The sequence below is a fragment of the Dermacentor variabilis genome, chromosome 6 (genome assembly GCF_050947875.1).
Source record: "Dermacentor variabilis isolate Ectoservices chromosome 6, ASM5094787v1, whole genome shotgun sequence".
Lineage (NCBI taxonomy): Eukaryota > Metazoa > Arthropoda > Arachnida > Ixodida > Ixodidae > Dermacentor > Dermacentor variabilis.
Genome location: NC_134573.1, coordinates 116,451,518 through 116,468,482, shown reverse-complemented (window position 1 = coordinate 116,468,482; position 16,965 = coordinate 116,451,518). Strand labels below are relative to the sequence as shown.

General features: G+C 45.5%; 1 protein-coding gene across 1 annotated transcript in view; it reads right to left on the bottom strand.

Moving 5' to 3' along the window:
- Window positions 1-16,427, bottom strand: part of LOC142585078 (dual serine/threonine and tyrosine protein kinase-like) — a 153,646-nt gene extending 137,219 nt beyond the window's left edge. Inside the window, exon 1 of the mRNA XM_075695574.1 lies at window positions 16,091-16,427. The gene's annotated coding sequence lies outside the window, so the exon portion shown is untranslated. The remainder of the gene's footprint in view (window positions 1-16,090) is intronic.
- Window positions 16,428-16,965: the final 538 nt, after the last annotated feature.

The following is a 16,965-nucleotide window of genomic DNA, read 5'->3' as shown; positions in this document are numbered from 1 at the left end:
TGAAAGATTGGATTGGAAGAATATATTGCGGCGGAGTAACGCTTTCCTGTATGCGCATTCGTTACTTATCTAGAAGAATTGCGCAGCTGGGAACACACACACGCACGCAAACACACATGCGTGCACACACACAAGAAAAAAAAATCAGCGGCAATACATTCAAATGTTTTCTTTCAGCGCCGTGCTTTCGACACCTAAATACTTAGATGCACGCTTAAGCATATTAATGAGCCGAGCACACGGAGTAATAAGGGGTATGACAACATCCGCCATTATTCCTGCACACGCAAAGCTGGTTGCTGCGCAGCAAATATGGGTCATTTCAGGCAGAGTTCTGCCTCATTTTAACAGCAGTGCCCCAGTCAGCAAAACGATCAGCTTCTCCATGACATCCTCAACTGACACATTAGAAAAAGGACAAGAAAACGAAGAGACTCCTCAGGTTCTTTCGGCCGTACTTCAACGTTAGGTTCCGCCTAAATACGCCGCACGAAACCTGCAATGTACACTCATGCAAAGCTGAGCGCGCTCTAAAATTTCTTTTTTGTCACGGTACACTTCCCTATCCATACTCTCTTCGAAGACATTCCTCTACCACAACCACAGTTTTCGACCTAATTAAATACAAGCTTGGCGGAATTAAGGGCGATCGTACCCTTACAAAAATGACTTTAGACTGTCTATAGAAAGTCTATAGACTTTTCATAGACGACCTTTCCTTTCTATAGATTTGGACTTTTGTTGATATAAAGTCTATAGACTGTCTATAGACGAAAGTCGATAAAGTTTCTATTTCTTTTTGTCTATTCGCAGTCTATAGACGGTCCATAGAAAAAAGTCGATAAGGTGTTTGTTTCCTTTTTGTCTGCTTCCCCTCTATAGAATGCCTACAGACGAAAGTCGACACAGTCTCTATCTATTTTTGTCCATACTTTGTCTTTAGACTTTCTATAGACGAAAGTCGATAGGGTTTCTATTTCTTTTTGTCTACTCGCAGTCTATAGACGGTCTATAGAAAAAAGTCGATAAGGTGTTTGTTTCCTTTTTATCTGCTTCCCCTCTCTAGAATACCTACAGACGAAAGTGGATACAGTCTCTATCTATGTTTGTCCATACTTTGTCTATAGACTTTCTATAGACGAAAGTCGATAGGGTTTCTATTTCCTTTTGTCTACTCGCAGTCTATAGACGGTCTATAGAAAAAAGTCGATAAGGTGTTTGTTTCTTTTTTGTCTGCTTCCCCTCTATAGAATACCTACAGACGAAAGTAGACACAGTCTCTATCTTTGTCCATACTTTGTCTATAGACTTTCTATAGACGAAAGTCGATAGGGTTTCTATTTATTTTTGTCTATTCGCAGTCTATAGACGGTCTATAGAAAAAAGTCGATAAGGTGTTTGTTTCCTTTTTATCTGCTTCCCCTCTATAGAATACCTACAGACGAAAGTGGATACAGCCTCTATCTATTTTTGTCCATACTTTGTCTATAGACTTTCTATAGACGAAAGTCGATAGGGTTTCTATTTCTTTTTGTCTACTCTCAGTCTATAGACGGTCTATAGAAAAAAGTCGATAAGGTGTTTGTGTCTTTTTTGCCTACTTCCCCTTTATGGACTACCTATAGACGAAAGTGGATACAGTCTCTATCTATTTTTGTCCATACTTTGTCTATAGACTTTCTATAGACGAAAGTCGATAAGGTTTCTATTTATTTTTGTCTACTCGCTGTCTATAGACGGTCCATAGAAAAAGTCGATAAGGTGTTTGTTTCTTTTTGTCTATTTCCCCTCTATGGACTACTTTTAGACGAACGTCGATACAGTGTCTATTTATTTTTGTCCATATACTTTGTATATAGACTTTCTGTAGACGAAAGTCGATAAGATTTCTATTTCTTTTTGTCTACTCGCAGTCTATAGACGGTCTATAGAAAAAATTCGATAGGGAGTTTGTTTCTTCTTTGTCTACTTCCCCTCTATATGGGCTACCTGTAGACGAAAGCCGATACAGTTTCTGTTTATTTTTGTCCATACTTTGTCTGTTGACTCTCTATATTATGGACAATAGTCGACAAGGTTTCTATTTTTTTCTCTACTCCTGGTGTATTGAATGTCTATAGAAGAAAGTCGATAATATGTAATTCCGAGTTCCCATACCCCCCGCCCTCTGCGAACGCGATGATATGGCACTGGTTCATGCACGACGGCACCGCAACCCTGGCGCGGCGGGCAAACCGTGCAGACTGCTAGTCTGCGTTCGGTGCAGCTGCACCGAACGAGGATCGCGGCGGATCAGGCACCGTCCGAGTCACCAAGGTCTTCCAGGCACCCGAAAGCCCTAAACCTGGCTGCTTCCCGGACGTACACTTCGCGAAGACCAGGTGGTGAAGGTCAGATGGTGAAGATGTGGCAAAGGGGGTGAATAAGTGGCGAAAGCCCGCAGACCAGGTGGTGAATTCACCACCTCTGAGTTGTCGTGGTCTTGCATGTCTATAGATTAACAATAGACAAACATCGTTAATCTGGGCCCAACCCGTGTACGCTGTAACCAAGCGCAGGTACCGGCGGATAATACATAGCTGCATTTGATATAAGCTACTAAAGTTGTATACTGCTGAGATTGCTATAGAGCCTATTTGTAGACTTTAGTATACACATAGTGTATACCTCCGCATTTGTTGACCACATATGATCTACGTAGTCACTCTCGGCAATCCCAAGACAGTCTTCACAGTTGTCGCATCACTTTTGCGGCAGTAGAATAACGGAAGCAAAACGCCGATCCAATTGTTAAAATATATGTTATGAACGCCAGCTTCAGATACAAGTGGATTCGAAACAGGCATCAAGCTAACAGCAAAGACACTCGTAATGTTTGTAGCTGACAACGCAGACTTTGTGAATGTGCCATGAACCGATGTCGCGCATGTGGTGTTCGCGTTGTCTGTCGTCCGATTCTCGGATACTTTTCACATTGTCTTCATATCTCGGCTGCGTCACTAACATCGGGCGACTTTTGTTGCCTAATATCCTGCACTATAAACTCATCAACGTTTCTCATTCACTTAAAATAGGTGCCAAATTCTCTGAGCCCACCCAGTAGTTCGCCGGCGGTATGCCTGCGCAGCCACGCATATGTGTACCTCAATGCTGTACTGATTGCTTTGACCTATCATCGGAACAGAAAATTAGCACTAACATACGTGCGGGCATCACATTTAGCGGTACGCTGGAAGATATGCTACAAATACGCTCTATTACTCATCGACGCTGACAATAATGCGTCTAAAACGTCTGAAGGGCACCGTAACGGCTTTTACAAACAGCGCATTCATGTTAGCGTTCCAGTCTCATACGATAGCCCACAGCGTTTGTCATACAACCTGCCAGCGCATATCCTTCGTCCACGAAAAAAATGCATAACGGAAAAGAAAAGCCACCCGTTCCGGCGCGCATGGCGCATCAGAGAGAGAGAAAGACACAAAGAAAAAAATGAAGGAGGAAAAGGCGCTCACACTCCTCCGAGCGCGCACGCCCTCCGCGCGGAGCTCCTGCGCATGCTCGGAGTTCTTGCGCATGCGCGGCGGTGCGCCGTCTCAACGAGCGCGCCAGGCACGTAAACGGTTGTGCCGGTGTGCGGTGTCTCCCTGAACGTTGGTGTCTGTGTATGCGTGTCTTCTTTGTGGCATCACAAGTCAACTACATTGAATGGTAAGCTTTATCAAAGACGTTTTGCGTCAATACCTCATGATTATGTGAGCGCATTTCGTAGCGCGAACCGGCTGCACGTAGCGCAGGCGACTCGGGTATAGTGTCGGTTTGTCGTTGACATGGTTTGATAACGCGCTCCTGTTCTCGCTTCTACTATACGGAATGTTTTACGGCGAGCGATCGCTCGTGCTTGTTGATTTTATCATTATAGCTTAGGTGCGTAAAAAAGGAAGTACACCATGTTTTAACTTGATACTGAGCTAACACTAAGCGGATTGTGTGTGTTGGGCAGCCAGTGTGGTAGATCTCATTTAGTGGCGCTTGATCCGGCCGCGATGAATGCTGCACCGTATGTGTAGCGAAATTCTCGTGACACGCTTTACGCATATATCTCGAAATTGTGTTAGCATCAAGAATTTTCAAACAGACAGGCATAGTTGAATAACTGCTAGCGTACTAGGATGAAAGGCCGTGTTTGCGGGGCATGCATCAGCAGTGTGTGCGCTGCCGTTTTCGCATAGTTTAAAAGTAGCAGTATTTTTAAGGTTCCTGGCAACCAATCTAAATAATTTTGGGAAGTTACAGCAAGCAAAACACGAGACTTGAAGAAATATCTAGTAGAAATCTCTAGATTCACCCAATCTATTTATATGCAACCACAAACGCTTTTGGAGCATGAAACCTGCGATAAGCTTAGTCACTTGCAGCTCCGCAACTTAGCCGAAAAAATGAGAGAACAATAAATTAGTCGCTCCGGGAACACCTTTACACGTTTCAAACTGAAGGCATTGCGTTTGACGGTAGTTGGAAGATTTGTTTTTTGTCTCTTTTTTAAACAATTTAGCAGCAGAAGTTATCTTTCGAGCTATATGAAAAGCGTTAAGCGGCTTCCGATGCTTCGGCGTTCTGTATTTACGTGCTCTTAATCACAAGGCAGCTGCTGGCGCAGATTCGCATTGTGCTAATCGTGCATGGTATGAAGCCATTGTCATGCGTAATAAGTGTTCCGGTTTTCATTACTGTTGCTTGTAGCGCCGTCGTCTTGGACAGACTGCATACAATATGCGCTGTACAAAAGAAAAAAAGAGCCAGATTATCAATTTGGTGGTCTTTTCTAAGTAGATAACGCACAGATTATTCAAATAATTCAGTGGGCATTGCATTTGTTCTACCATTATCAACACACTTAAGAGATCGTAACATGTTTTAGTTGATAAGTAACCTGATCAGTACGCCCCCATTCATGTGCATTCTACTGAAAGTGTGGCAAATGTATTCATCTCGAAGTATGAGAAAAGAGACATTGCAGACTGTTCTAAGCGGAAGTAAATTGCAAATCTTAACGTGATTGTTCAAAACTGCAGTCAGTATGCTGAGCATGTTCGTTCGGCACGGGCATATTGTATTAACACCTGAAAAATGTGCACAGTCCAGCCGGGTATCTTTGTTTCAACAAGTATTATTATAGGAATCGTTTGGGATTCTCGCATTTCTTTTATTTTTATAAGTACACTGTGTGTCACATGAACCTGTCCTAAAACGAAACGTACCGTTGCTGGCACCGGCGACCATTACGGTTGTCTAACTGCTTATCATACTGTAGTATAACGAAACATCATAATGGTACTGATTAATATTCCCATGTAGTCTTTAGTCAGAGGTAAACAAAGTTAACTAGAGGCATAAGTGATGAGAGCAAATTATATTGAAAACTACTACTGAAGCGTAAAAATAACTAATTGTATAACTCATTGTATAGTTTTTCCTCACATTGTTGCATTTGCTTTACGTGTGTCTCTGTGTCTTCCGTGCTGTACTCGTGTGGCCATCAATTACGAACTTGCCGAAGCCCTTGTCAGCTTTATTAATCAAGGGATTCAAGTCAGTTGAATCTAACACTGCATGTCAAGTGACTGACGTGTTATCCGTTTTATCTAAATATTATGGACTGGCAGTACTTGGCAAGCATTAAACCACAATATTTTTTTTATTGCACTTAAGCTGCAGGCGTCATAGATTGCCAGAAAATTTTCATGAGAACAGCCAGGGAAGGCTTGGAAAAAGATCGGGAAATTTTAAAATGGCCACATAGGTATGCTGTCTTGTTATATGTCATACAGAGTTTCCAGAGAATCTCTGAGTTAAATATATTTTTAAAACGTTTCACCTGATAAAAATTGAAGGAAATTGGTTCCATTTATTGAAAAATAAAAGAAAGTCAAGCTTACTGACAAGGCATTTCTTACTCAATATGTGTTTTTTTTGCGTTAACTAAACGTCCTGAACCTCGATAGCCTAGAAAAAATTTTCATCTTTCAAAGCACCTTAAATAATTTACTGTAATAGAATTCATTCGAACTATACTATCAGTTCTGTTTCCTAGGAGGTGCATATCTGTCGTGCCATGACACAAAGTGCTCGTGTGGTATTTCGGGTGCTCATGTGGTATACCTAACTTGGAAACCTGTTAGCACGCCCAAGAGGCCTCATTACCTGTAACAAATTAAGTGACCATATCGATACAATCAGCCCATCTGCCTTCCGTTGAAGTTATGGCCAATCACTCATTCATTTAAAAGTATGAAAAAGACATTTAAATGTGTATTAAGCAAAATAAATTACAATCTTAGGCATGATACTGTGAATATTCCAGTCACGTCTTCTGAAAATATCCCTCTGCACGGGCATACTTAACTACCAGCCAAAAAAAATGTACAGACAGCCCAACTGGGTAACGTTTCAGCAATAAATATAGAGACCATTTGGGATAAGTACAATAATGCATCATATATGAACGTGTCATAAAAGGGAACATACTGTTGCTGGCACGAGCAGCAGTTGTGACTGTTTAATTGTTCACCATACCATGCAATAAAACATTCTATAAAGGTGCTGATTTGTGTTGACAAGCAGCCATTAGTCATAGTTAAACCGCATTAAGTATTGACTTCGATGGTTTGAGCAAATATATTAAGCTGCTTAATGAACACACAAAGAATATGCACTTGTTATTTTTGCCTCTAATTGCTGCATCTACTTATTTGCAGCATACACCTGCAGCACCTTTGGGACTAATGACACAAAGGTCAAGGCCAGCCTGGCGACCATGCTTGCCAAGGAGTAGTGTAAATATTTAATCTGTTTCCATAATAGCATACGACATGAATTTAAGGAATTCATCTATTATATCGAGCAATAAAAACGGTGAATGCATTGCTGGCGCATTTGTTTTATTTTTCGCACTGCATGATTCAGCACTATATAAATTCTTTCTGTTTGTGCAACATATATGAAAGTACAGCTGGTTCAGAAGCATTATTAATCTACTAACGGTAATGCATAAGTGCAGATGAAAAGGAACAGGTGCACATGCATAAAGACATTCAAAACTTTTTGCTACCGCATGTAAACAAAAATGTAAACTAACTTGTAGATAGCCGCTATGGAGTTATGGCCTTATACACTCTTTGTAGACTTGTCTATAAGATGTCTGTGTATATAGAGTGCCTATAGATTAAAAAAAAAATTCATATTTGTTAACAAATGTCTGCAGAATGTCATAGAAAAAAAGTGTATCGGACTATAAAGTTCTGTTTTTGTAGACTGAAGTCTATAGAATGTCTATAGACTATCTATATACATTTGTATATAGGCATTCCATACACTTCAGTCTACAAAAGTAGAACTGTATATATAGTTCTACTTTTGTAGACTGAAGTGTATAAAATGTCTACGGACAAATCTCATCTGTAGACATTCTATAGACTTCAGTCTACAAAAGTAGAACTGTAAGCCTATACACTTGTCCATAGACAGTCTATAGACAGTCTATAGACTCAGACTTCTTATAGACTAGTCTATAAAAAGTGTATGGCCATAAGTCTCTAGACTGTCTATAGGCAGTGTATAGACAGTCTATAGACTCAGACTTTTTATAGACTAGTCTATAAAAAGTGTATGGCCATAAGTCTATAGACCGTCTATAGACAGTCTATAGACTCAGACTTCTTATAGACTAGTCTAAAAAGTGTATGGCCATAAGTCTATAGACAGTCTATAGACAATCTATAGACTCAGACTTTTTATAGACTGTCTATAGACTGTGTATAGACAGTCTATAGACTCAGACTTTTTATAGACTAGTCTATAAAAAGTGTATGGCCATAAGTCTATAGACTGTCTATAGACTAGTCTAAAGAAATGTCTATAGACAGTCTATAGACTCAGACTTTTTATAGACTAGTCTATAAAAAGTGTATGGCCATAAATCTATAGACTGTCTATAGACTAGTCTAAAGAAATGTCTATAGACAGTCTATAGACTTCATAGACAAATGTCTATAGACTGTCTATGGACTTTCTATAAAAATTTTTGTAAGGGTACCTTTTACTGTAGAGCATTCTTCATGACGACCTCTGTGTCATCGTGCTTGTGTTAATCGTCCTTCAACTATTACGGCACCAGGAGGTGTGACGCGCGCACAGGCAAACAGGAACACGCCTCACATGATGGCCCCGGACACTCGCTGTAAAAGCGCTGCTGGGATGAAGAGCTGCAGCAGCGGCGAGCGAATTGCCCTTCGTGCTGCCTCTCGCTTCAACTCGCACGATAGGCAAGGAGGCACTAGGCATGCGAAAACACCGCGCACGCGAAGCCATCAGCCAACTCGGGTTGGCTAGCCTTCGAACCCATCGCACATTACCTGTAAGATAGGACGCGCGCGGCCACGCTCAGCTGCGCCATGCCCAGCCGGAGTAGACTTCTCGAGAGCTTCGTGCTGGCTTTGCCATCGCAGCTCTCTCGAGAGAGCCATTCGTGTTACTGTTCGTCTTTATTTTCTATTCCTGGCCTAATGCCTGCAACAAATTTGAATTAAAACGCAAGTCAATCTTCCTTCCTCGAGCGTCAGCATCCGTTCGGCATGCCTCAACATCTGTGACCGGGAGAGCGTTGGAGGTTCTCGGACAACGACCTGGTGGAGAGAGTTGCTAACCGGGCGTCACGGAGGAAACCTTCCAAACTGCGTGGAATCTAACACAATTCAGACGCCCAATTTATTCAGAATGATAGCCTGAGATGTAACACTTGCGCCGAGTTTCTCTGACTTTTTTTTTATCCTGGGCCTGCATTCAGAAAATGTTCTTAGGCTAGAACTGTTTCTAAGAGCGGGTGCTAATAAATTGTAGTGTTATGTGACTGGAAGGTGACTGGCAAACAGCGCTTACGAAGAAAAACTTTGGCAATTTGGACTTCGATTTGGTTTTCTCAAGTGTACTGCGCGGCAGCAGAATTGATTGGGATGCAGGGTCGCCGGTACTTCGAAAATTAAACTGTCCTTTTTTCGGCAAAAAGCCCACCTTTCGGTGTAACATTACTCTAATAGATACATCCTGTCGCAAAGCCAGCCGCTCTTTATCGGCAACGCCAGTTTCGCATTGCTGTTTTCAAGTAGGGCGCATACTGTCCATTACTTCTGCAGAAATGAGTGTCAAAAAAGTCGCAGTTTCGCCCGAAAGCCGAAGCATCGATTGCGATAGCAAATTATTAGATGGCTATACGAAGTAAGGATGGTAGCTTTATCGGCCGTATACACTTGTAAACATTCGTTTAGTAACTACATAAACAAGCACGGTGTCACGCGCACACAGGTAAACATGAACTTGTCTCGCTCGATGAGCGCGGAAACTCGCTGTGAAAACGCCGGAGTGAGGAATCGCGGCAGAAGCAGCGCGCGAATTGACCTTCGTCTCCCACTCGCTTCAACGCGAACGAAACGTCGAAATCACAGCGAATACGAAACTACCGACCACTGCGCGCGCACTCTGCGAACATCACAGATCGCTTTTAAGATGAGGCTCGCGTGGGCGCTCACTTTGGCCATGCCGCAGGTCCCTTGAAGATATGGCGCCCGAACGGCCGCGCCGTAAGCAGCAGTCGCCGGTAATGAACGCTCCCCCTCCCTCGCCTCCCCCTCCCCCCTCCCGTGCCATGCGCGTGACAGAAGAGGGCGGGCTTCCGCCCCGCCTTCTACTCGGTCGCGCACGCGAGAGTGAGCGTTCGCCGGCTCACTCTCGCCCGCTTTCACTCTCACATACAGCAAGGCGCGTGGCGACGATTCTATTGCCTTTGGACCTTTATAAGGAACCTCACGGCGACGCCGACGTCAGAAATGCGCCTGGAGTGTCCATATAATTGCTGTCGCAATAAAATTTGCCCGCACGGCTATGTAGCTTCGAGGTCAATATGGCAGTGACTACAAGTTCTCCACGGAGTAACATGGCATTCAATCGCGGCACATGTCAAAGTGACATTTTCAGTGACATTTCCCAAGAAATGTGAATCTCGAACACAGCACAAGAAAAAAGCTGTTGCGATTTTTTCACTTTTAACGTTCCCAAATAGAATATTTCGAAAGCGTTCTTCTTCGAACAATTTTTGTCTGCACAGATGATACGGTCTCAAAAGTTTCGGAGCGATTTCCAAAGGAAAAAAAATGGCCTGTCGTCTGGTCGCATAATAGGTCTGATTGCGTAATAGGCAGCACGGTACATTCGTTTCTCAGAACACCACTTCTTGGTGCAGAGGATCTTTCATCACTGAAGCGACACCATCCACACAGAACGCGCACAATCCTCTCCACTCAGACCTACAAATTTCACATTCGAAGGGTCCCCGCTTGCATTCTAGAGCATAAAAATCAATTCCAGGGTTCTTACTTGCCAAAACCACGATCTGATTATGAGTCACGTTGTAGTGCGGCATTCCGGATTATGTTGGCCCTATGGGGTTCTTCAACGTGAACTAAATGCACGGTACACAAATGTTCTTGCGTCCCGCGCCCACCAGAATGCGGCTGCCGGGGCCGGCATATCCTGCATAATTGTCTACGAAGCGTGCCCAAGTAGTTTCCATTAGGTGGAATGCTACGTACGTCGTTAACTGTCGGTCAGCGCATTTCAACCGGAGCATTGTGTTTAATTGCCGAAGTATCGTAACCTTTATGGGCCAACTAAAATGAGCCTCGAGCGGCCTGCACACGCGCAGGAGCACGCACACACACACACGAAGAAAACAAAAAAAGGAAATAAGAACAGCGCCGACGGCAGTGCGAGCAACGTGCAGCTGCCTCGCGCGACCGCTGCTTCAGCTCGTGACGTAACTCGGGCCACACGTAGAACGTAATAGCCCGCACTCACAAACGTTCGCGCTGACGTGATTGCGAACGCTCGCGCTAACCGCTTGCGGCCGGTCGGCAAATAAGGCAGCAGCAGCAGCGCGGGCTGGAGACGGCGCTGCTGGAGAATGTCGCAGGCCCCGCGCGGTCTTTCGTATCGCCGGCACAGCCGGTGTACCGCTTCGAAGGTTCACCGCCGCATATACAGCGAGCGCGGTGCGGGGCGCGATTGTTCTGGCGCGCCCGTGACGGCGCAGCTGATGCAAGCTGCGCAGACCCGGGGTCTCCGCGTCAAACTTGGACTGAAACGCCTTCCGATGGAGAGTTCAGGTCATTCTGTAGCCCACGATGGCGCTGACCTACCGCGCGTGCCCTTGCTGATAGGTCGTCGCTCGTCTAAATTGAGCTTAAGCTAGCTATAGGCGCAGATACTATATATATACAGGCACTTACGAAGCGCCCTGCGTTTGTTGCGGTGCGGTATCGTGTCGCCATGGTTAGAGACAGCTGGACAGAAAGACACTCAGACAACGGAAAGTGCGTCAAGTAGCTTAAGAAAGCTAATCTTATTAATACAAATTGTTACAGCAAATAATAACAAAAACAGAGCAAAGCGTAATTTTCTCTAGAAGGTTGAAGCCTTTAGGTGATATGTTGTAAGTATAGCTAAATATGGACCTTCTAAAGCTGCATTCTAATACCAAATTCTGTTTTCCGGCAGGAAGATGACTGCTCTTACGTCAGTAGAATGTACGCAAACGCGATTTCCAGCGAGGCCAACCACAACAGCAACAAAAAATTCAGCATCATCATTGATGTTTTACGGATAATAGGGTTCACCTCTATAGTAGAAGCTATATTTTACACGTTTCCATAAAGAAATATGAAATTCCACTTTTCAACTATTCGAGGCAACGTAATGGAGTACTCCATATTCATCTCGACCAAATGGGGTATGTTAATGTGAGCAAAAGAAAAAAAAAGCATGGTAGATGACCGCTGCCGATAGACTTCCACACGCCTCGGAATGCCGCCGCCGCGAACTGAACTAGCGACGTTCTGCTCTGCAGCACTATGCCATAACCGCTGAGCCAGTGCTACGGCTTCTTGGTCACGCGAGGCGATCGAATCCCCGATTACGGCTCAAAAGTTCATTTCCTGAAAAAGTCGCAGTTTCGCCCGAAAGGAGAAGCATCGATTGCGATAGCAAATACGAAGTAAGGATAGTAGTCTTATCGGCCGTATAAACTTAGAAACATTCCCTTACTAACTGATTGAACAAGCATGGGGTCAGCGCGCACAAGAAAACATGAAGACGTCACACTCGATGAGCGCGCACACTCGCTGTCAAAGCGCTGGTGTGAGGAAGAGCGGCAGCTGCAGCGAGCGAAGTGACCTTCGTGTCGTCTGTCGCTTCAACGCAAGAGCGCCTCAAGGCGCGCACTAACGTATGAGCCGTCTGCAGATTCCTTTCAAAATAGGGCGCACGCGACCGCGCGCGGCCGTGCAAAGTACGCACTTACTGCCGGAGCACACCACCGCCCCCCTCCCTTCCTCCCTCTCCCCCCCCCCATCCCGCCACGGCCTTTCGAGCGACGGAAGACAGCGCGTTTGCTCTTCGCTTTTCCTCTGTGCGCGTCAGACTGAGCCGCAATCGTCGGTTTCCCGCGCGTAGTTTTTACGGACATGCGAATATTGCGACCGCCTTTGAATGTTGTAGCGCGTAGTTTTTCGCGTTATTGTGCGAATTTCCTGGTTTCGATTTTTTGCCCTTCTTTCTCCTTTTATTCCCTTTATCCCTTTCCCCATGACAGGGTAGCCAGCCGGTACTTACACTGGCTAACCTCCCTGTCTTTCCTCCCCTTTGTCTCCTCCTCCTCCTCCTTCGCGAGATTTCGCACGAACGGCGACTGAGACGACGGCGTGTATGGGTGACAGGCTTCCGGCCATACTGCGCGAAGACAAGCTGCTTGGCACTGTGCCAACCGATTCTCTCGCTCGTGCACGCCGATATCCCATGTCCAGTGCTCCCGAGTTGCCCAGAAAGTGGGCGACCGAGAATACATGAGTGCTTCGTCGCCCTCGTCCAGGCGAACCGTTGATCCCGTTTCATACGGTCAGCGACTCGACGTACGCACACTGACCGTTTCAAGTTTTCTTTCTGAAGTAACGAAATAGTACTCTGTATAAGTGGGGTGAGAAAAAAAAAACTAAAATGACGAAAGTCCCAAAGTATAATTTTGCACGATATGCAACAGCCGTCTGTCCCAAGTTTTCAAATGCTGCGGATAGCTTTAAACTTCTAAATTTTGAATCGGAACTGTTTGAGGATTGGGCACGAATGATTCGAAGAGTTTGCTAAGGCCGTGCCCGAGACACTTCAAGGCCTTAGGCGGCGTGCTCTAAGAATGCAGGGCAGACACAAAAATCTCGGCCTTATGGCGGAGAACTGCAGAGAGAACGAATTAATTGTACCACTAAGGTTACATAATTTGTGTAAGTAAAATGGCTGGCACAGATTTCCCAGGGTAGTTCAGGCTTTTTTTTTCCATGTCAGAAGCTTTCTGTGAACAATTAAGGCTCATTCACACCGGCGACTTACAGGGACCGCGCGACCAAGTTGCTCGCACAGCGACCTCCACTCGCAAATGGTCACGTTCCACGAAAAGCGACCATTTTGGGCGGGTCGCTCGCGGCTCGATCTTTCAGCCGGGCGTCCGCATTCGCCAAGCCGCCGAACCAACCAGATCCGCACGAACAGGTCGACGATCTGTATATACACTCACGCTTATCTTACACGGCGACGGCATCGAGAGCAGACTTTTCAACGGCATATGGATACGCATTTCGTTGCCGCGACTGATCGGTCTCACGGTCCACTGTGAACATCGTTCGGCTTCCGTCGCTGCTTAGTCGCCAGTCGCGCTTGGTCGCCCAGTCGCGAATGATCGCACGACCTCCTCGAGTCGCCCGTGTGCAGCGCCGCCTTTACAATTCCTACAGGAAGAACTATAGCGCGAACAAAAATAGTTAAACTCGCACGTTTGGCAAAAGGCTACAGCTCGGCCTGCACGCAACCGTTGCTCATCTAACAGCTGTCTATACAGACAGCCTGGTGATACTTTTGACGCTTCTGGTTCTACGCCAATGGAAATTCATCCCTTCTTCAAAATGCGTTCGAGCAAAAAGGCGCTGACCGACACACGAGGCACTTGCATCGCGTTCTTCTGCGTATAACGCAAGGGCGGATTCGAGGCGTTCTTTCGTTTTCTCTTGTGTGTGCGGCAAAGTATTTCGAGAGTTCGGTTGTCGAACCAAAGCAACCTGTCAGCGCGCGCATTTGTTGTTGATGTACCGATGGAACAACCCGCCGACGCCTCTGTGACAAGCGCGCCACTTGTCCTAACAGCGTCAGGAGTATTGAAAATGCGTGCTTGAACAGTTCGTTGAACTGTGGCCCACAACTCATCCTCTCCACAGCGAACTTAAAGGGAGAGAGAAAAAAAAGAAGAAAAAAAGAAGACGTATCAGCTTACAGAGCGATGGGATTCAATCCCACAAAAGTTGTGGTCTTAGATTAGGGGTTCGACACCGTTCGAGAACTTAGTAAAGCGGTCGATGAGACCGTTTTTCGTTTAAACTCCCCGCTTCCCCCCCCCCCCCTAGTTCTGTTTGAAACTGAACGGTATTAAAGTTTGATTGAATGAAAGCCCAAACCCAAAGCACGAAAGAAACTTAAAATAATTTGTCCACTTTTATTTCTGGCCATAGATAGTGCATTTGCATTTAAAAAAATGAAGAAAAGTCCTTTAAGGCGGAGATAAATTACAAAAATAATCGATTGGTTTGCGGCGCTATCCACAACTTAAAGTTGGATTCAGCTTGTCAAAAACGCTATTGCGAATCTTACGTTAAGTTATCCCCGCCACGCTTATGAAATCTTATTTTAAACTTAGATAGTATAGTAATTGTTTTATTTGTATAACTGTCCAGAGATGAACGTTCACTCTAGCACAGCAAACAAGCAGCTAGGCGATTTGTGTTGAGCTTCCCGCGGCCAAATCAACATTTTGAGGCACCGAAGTGAGCATAGCATATGCGATGCATTGGACATTGGGATTAAATTTGAATTTTGAGGTTTCAAACTTAGCATATCAAAAAATGTTTTGGGTGCGATGGTGGCCCAAAAAAACACGTACTTGGCTTCTTCAAACGCGCAGTCAAGTAGGTCTCGGCGCCTGCTTACCTGTTCAGGAGGCATTTCACAAATAACTACACAAGCTTGCTAGAAAAACCGTGTTTGTAGAACATTTTGGTGAGGCAGCGCATTTGGAAAGAAAAAAAAAAGCAGTTCACGCAGACATGCGTGATGAAGGCGTACGCATAGTTCGCGTGTTTTTCTTCACGTGCGCTGGCTCGCCGAAGTTACGGATCACAAGTTATACCGCCATGCAGTATCTATTAAGTAATCTCTAGAACACCTGTTTCTTCTAGCTGGTACGAACAGTTTGCTAGGAAAACAACAATGTTCCTGTCCTTGCGCACAACGGCATGGCGCCCTCGCCATTTGTTCACGAGAGCAGCAGATGGCCGGGGAAAAAAAAATAACAGAATGATGAAAGTGACAGGAAAGAACGTTCCGTTAACTTTTTTGCGGTCATTTGTCACGTCAAAATGCAGTCGCGGGCATGCTGGCGCGAGCCGCATACAGCCGGCATTGAAGCATTTCATGCGACCACTATAGCTGTCACGCGACCTTGTGGTGTCAAGCAAAAGGAACACATATTTTCTTTTTGAACGTTTGCGTTTACGGCAGAGAGAACGCATGCTGAACTGCGAGCATCTTTCACTGCTTTCCGCGGCTGAATAAAGTTGTATCAGGATGTGCCGTAAGGCACGTTTTAGGCGCCTTCTTACCATATACGAGACGAAGAAAGCAAACAAACATGCTGAAGAACAGCCGACACGATATGCGTAAAATGTACTGCAGGCGGGCAAACTATAGCGCGCATATTAACGATATTGGCCGCGCAGGAACGTGGCCCTTCCTGCGCGCCCAGAGAGTTGGCACGAAGCGGAATCACCGTCTCTTCTCCCAACTCAGGTTGCTAGCTGCTTAAGCGAAGCATAAAAGCAGGGGCGGCGCGGCGCTTCGCAAACGACGAGCGTCCACTCGGAAGGAGTAAAAGCCCAAGCAAACTTGCCTTCAGTAGGGGCAGACGACCAGCACCGTCAGACAGAGTAGTAGTGGCCCTCTGGGTCCTTCTGCCGGGGTTTTCAGTTATAATCCTGGGCAATGTTGTTTTCCGGCACCGAATCGCTCGTCTAGGAGCGTCCCGACCGTTTCACCAGCAGCTGGCGGTATCGGAGCGCCGACGAACATGCAGGAAACACGGGTAGGCTTCGCTGCGCAGAAAGCCTGGCTACTGGCATAAAGTTCGTCTGCTAGCACTGTCAGTGCAGCATCGCTTCGGCTGTTCTCGTCGTCAACCGCAGCGTTCCTGCTTACGTGTGAATTGAAACACCGACGCCGAGCGAGAGCGCGCTCACGCGCATGCGCCGCTCACCAGCTGCTTCTCGATGCCGCGCGAGGTGAAAAGAACAGAACAGAAAGCGAAGAGAATGCCCGGTCGCATACCTTCGTGCTCTCTGCCAGTTGCGGGACTGAGTTCTTTGTCCTGCTTCTAACGGCTTTCTCCGAATGCCTCAGAGTTACTTTCTTTTTTTTAAATTCTATCCGTTCACGTACAGCACCTCTTTGTTTTCCTTGCGGTCGCTTATAGTTTGTTCTCTCGTTGCGTTGCGTGTGGTTAGCGACAGAAAAAAAAAAAAAGCGAAATAAACGCAGCATACTTGTGCTCCTAGTAACGTGTTTTGCCTCTCGCGGTCTGTCTCGTATGTTTGTTTTTTTCCGCCGAAGGAAGTATGTTTCGACGTTCCCACCTTCAAAGAGAGACATGTGCCGGAAAGAGCTTTCGCAGGCTTGTTTACGATGCCAGAATTATTTTTCTTCTCGTTTTTTTTTTCTTTTTTGCTGCACAGTATTACGCGGCAGTCAACGTAACACTAGACCTGCTGG